Genomic DNA, 4,383 nt, shown 5'->3' with positions numbered 1-4,383 from the left:
CACTTGTGCTCTGAGGGCCTCAACGTCACCGCTGCAACATCTTCGCTCAATGTGACCAGTGGACCAGTACAAACGTAAAGTATTTCATTGCTCTGCCATTTAAATATACAATGACTCAACATTGAGAGTTGAACATTTGCATACATAATTATGACTTTAGGTAACCTTATCATAATCATGGCGGCAGACGATCAGGGGGCGAAGGGTGAAGTCCAATATTGCTACATTGAGCAGTTAAATCTGGCGCCGAAGTTTTTGCATGTTCTACAGATAAATAAAATCGATCAAATTATATTAACGTTACTGACAATAAATGCATGAGCTCTCATGTTGGTTTGACTGCTGGGGAAAAATACAACTTTGAAAAAAACACAAATTCTTTATCAAATTTAAACAAAAAAAATTGAATGTCTTTTTATGTACTTTTATGTACTCGAACACAAATTGATAGGTGATTGATGACTAACGTAAAAAATTCGGTCACAGTAAGTGAACTCACAACGAGATTTCGCGCATCGCTGGTCATTCATCCGAGCCAAGCGAAAAGGAATTCATCCCGAGTCCTGTTTCCTTCCGTAAAAAAATTCTCGATAATTCAGTTCACCAGAAATGGTCGTATTGGCTGGTACATTTAATTCGTAATCATGCGAAATTATAACAAAAATTAACTATACGGTAATTTATATTCCACAGTATATATGGCACAATTGCACGCTTGTTGTAGTGCACAATAGGCTTCGGAAAAACGTCTGGGCTGCTGTTCAATATTTTAGTTGAAAACAAATTTTGTCACATGAAGTTCATTAGCTGCTAATATCAAGAAACGAGTTAGTGTATTTTTTATATGTCACCTCCGTGAGCAGTCCGCATTATTCACAGAAATTATTTGCTATTGATAGCGTTGCCATGCGCGTCTGTTCGGTGCTCCAGCGCCAGCCCGTGTAGCTTATGCAGATCTGCGCTCTCCAAGTCCAGCCACCATTCATTTGTTCGGGAGTCTGTGCGTGTTCATAAAGAAATTTCTATGTTCATATTTAATTCTCATGAGACTCCTAATAAGATAATTGAAAGTCAAGTACTTACGTCGTCACTATTATGTTGAAAATTATAAACCTACCGTCATATATGTTGTCCCCCAATCCTGCCACATTTTTAATATATGGCAGAGTGGCTCGATATTTGTTTGTAAAGCAACGCAAGTCCCTGGGTGATGCCAATGTACAAGCCACTACACATATATTCATCTCAGTGAAATAAATTAATGCTTCATGGTGTAACATTTTTTTGCGTAGCAGCAGCCTGCACCCTCTCTACAACATCTCCTACACGCTGTATTCCCCCGTGGGGCTTCTTCTCTGCCTCCTCGTCGGCGTGGTTGTCACCTACGCCGTCGGTGGGTTCCGTTTGTGCAATCCTGTCAGTCTTGACATACAGCAATACTTCTATCCACTACCGGCTACTGCTTCCATACTTTCATCCATTTCTACCTCCGTCCAATATTTCCATACTTCCATCGCCTTCCATCTTCTGCCACATCCTTCCACTACTTTCATACATAAATTCACTCCGGTCCATTTACATTGCATGCGGCAATACTTCTATCCTCTACCGTCTACTGCTTCCATGCCTTCATCCATTCCTACTTCAGTCAAATATTTCCATACTTCCATCCCCTTCCATCTTCTACCACATCAGTCCACTACTTTCATACATAAATTCCGTCCATTTCCATCCTCTATTTACATTCTTCTATCATTACTAGTTTGAAACCTATTAACTGCATCAATAAGTTATAGGGAGTCGCCAGATTATTATGTGCTTCATAAATGAATGAATTGCATTGGATATTTGAAGTCCAATTCATAAACTATTATATAACAGAAACAAGTTGATGCACATAATCAAAATTAGAAGAATTCCAAATATGATTACTGGTTATTGTAAAATCCCTACGATTCAAGTGAAGTAAAAATACTTGAAAAGTATAATATTAGAGAATTGATTTAAACTGACGGTGTTCTAATTCTGGTGGCTTGATTCAAAACGTGAACCAAAACTCACATAATTCCAATCCAATAAAAAAAAACGGTTCTCTTGACATTGGGTAATTAAGGGAGATGTGAGTACCACAGAGATGCAGGTGACATTGGGTAATTAAGGGAGATGTGAGTACCACAGAGATGCAGGCGAAAATTTGAGTTGTCAAAGGAGTGCTTGCGTTGAACTTGAACGCACGAACGTGCCAAATTCGAGGTCCGATGTCAACCATTCGACTGGCGACGGGAAGAACTTTTTTATGAAGCATTTAGGTATGAATAGCATTGACGACGGTAAATAAATGTATCAACTGTATCCGTAGACTAAGTGTTAATGTATGTGTAATGTTCATGCATCTTTTCAAAACTGAATAAAATGAAACCAATTGTCAAAAAGGTATAAAATGAGCGTAATTTTTCCAAAACAGTTGAGAAAGATTATTGTTTTCAAGCTGAGTAGAAAAATTAGGTTTTAAACTGAAAAAGAATATACATAGCATAATAGGAAGACAAAAAATAGGTATGAACTATTCATGAGAACAATATATGTCGTTATAATTTTGGAAACTGTCGATTCTATTAATTGTATCTTCTACGCAGGCTGTCGGACCACGGAAAAAGTCGACCCTCAGCACATTCTGCACTGCCTCAGGCCCAGAGCTGAACGCAGAAGCGAGACACTTCGTCTCAAGAAAGTACAAAAATTGCCCGAACAATAATAGCTCCAAACCAGTGCAATTTAGAAAAATTATGGTGTTGCAGTTAAGTCAATTATGTATTTGTCAAAGTTTGTGTGTTTGATGCCAAATGCCGCATATATACTCGCATAAATATACACGAAATATACACGTGTTGGCGCGTATCCAGAATACTTGTCCTGTCGGGATATTAAAAAGTTTTATTAAAAGTGAAGGAATCACAGGAATTGAATTTTTAAGATGCAAAAATTAATATTCAGACTCTAAAAACCTAGTAAAATGGGAGCTTTATTTGAGATGTTGGTTGCGAACACGTCTTTTTAGCGCATCTTCTCATTTATGGAAAAAAGGCGTTATTGTGCTTGTCATGTCCGTTCGTCTGTGACTTTATGTCTGTCCGTCCGTGACGTCACGGAAGGACGGACGAGAAAATGCGCTCTCTGTCACTCACTGCAGTGAGTACTGCATGGTTTAATTTTGTCAGTCAGCATGCTTACATAATTATACTACTGCAGAGACTTTTATAATTAGTGAAGAAATTCCCAAATGGCTTGGACCTCTTTCTACCCTCCACTACGGAACTATCAAAAGTCCAGTACAGCATCACGTGATGCTGTAAACCAACATCAGTTGAAGAGAAAATCTTTAAAAAAGCCAGATTTGAGATATGTGAAATGCCATGAAATATGTGACGTCAAAATGCCAGATTTGAGATATTTGAACAAGTCACGACCAGTACAAGAATGGCCATAGGCCTAAACAGGCCTATTTCTTCAACGCTGAAGGTGCTTTGCTATTATTAAATGTCACATAATACCACAGTTGAAAAAACTCCCACGCAATATCCTGACCCGAAAAGTATCCTGGATACGCGTCCTATCAAACCCTACATACTCTTATTTTCAGTGCCAGGCTTCGAACACACACAGGGGAAACGCAACGAATAGAGCAATAGAGATGATGAATTTTTCTTACCTTTTCGCTTTAATTAACGAAGTATTATTGTTGTGCAGTCGGTTTAGCCTGCAAGGATGAGGCACATCCCAGGACACACAGGCCCCATCACACACCAGACTTCATGAATATTTGTGTCTCAGTAGGAAGGCAGGAGAGTTAGTCGTATTGTGCGTGATATGCTGAGGGTATACGATATATTGATCCATTATAACCCTCTTGTCTGTCAACAAATTTCTAACGAGATGCGCGCCCATCTTAATGTCAGTCATTAGTGTCATATATCAGCCGACCATCTAAATTTTGTAAATGAATTTATAATATCCATTGTACCCTCTTAATTGAACCACGAATCGTGAATACATCATTTGATGCATCGTCGCCAGAAGTATTCATGAGAAGTCATTATTTAAAATATCTAATTTATTCTTTCTAGACTACATTTATTAGCAATGTTACAGAAGTTGAAAGTTATAAAAACCTGTTGAAAATCAATCAACCAAAGATTTGATCTGCCAGCGTCCTTTCATCTCCACTGAATACATTTTGATCACTCGCGTAGAGATGATTTTTCATCAAAAGCTGATAATATTTTGGTAAAACCATTCTTCATGTTTTGAGGAAGATTTCGTGCCCGTTGCAAGACACATTGCGAAGATATTTGATTGCTACATAATAAAAATCTGGAGCTTCGA

General features: G+C 38.2%; 1 long non-coding RNA gene across 2 annotated transcripts; it reads left to right on the top strand.

The window, feature by feature from the left end:
- Positions 1-7: 7 nt before the first annotated feature.
- LOC108677473 lies at positions 8-4,015 on the top strand. Of its 2 annotated transcripts, none has more exons than XR_001931257.1 (4): positions 8-74; positions 1,296-1,393; positions 2,637-2,731; positions 3,748-4,015. It is a non-coding gene; the product is annotated as an uncharacterized LOC108677473 (long non-coding RNA). The 2 variants fall into 2 exon arrangements; XR_001931258.1 differs by having other exon boundaries at positions 1,293-1,393.
- The last annotated feature ends 368 nt before the right edge of the window (positions 4,016-4,383 follow it).

The sequence above is a fragment of the Hyalella azteca genome, unplaced genomic scaffold, assembly GCF_000764305.2.
Source record: "Hyalella azteca isolate HAZT.00-mixed unplaced genomic scaffold, Hazt_2.0.2 contig9797, whole genome shotgun sequence".
Taxonomy (NCBI): Eukaryota; Metazoa; Arthropoda; class Malacostraca; order Amphipoda; family Hyalellidae; genus Hyalella; species Hyalella azteca.
This window is presented reverse-complemented; position numbering and strand designations above follow the sequence as displayed.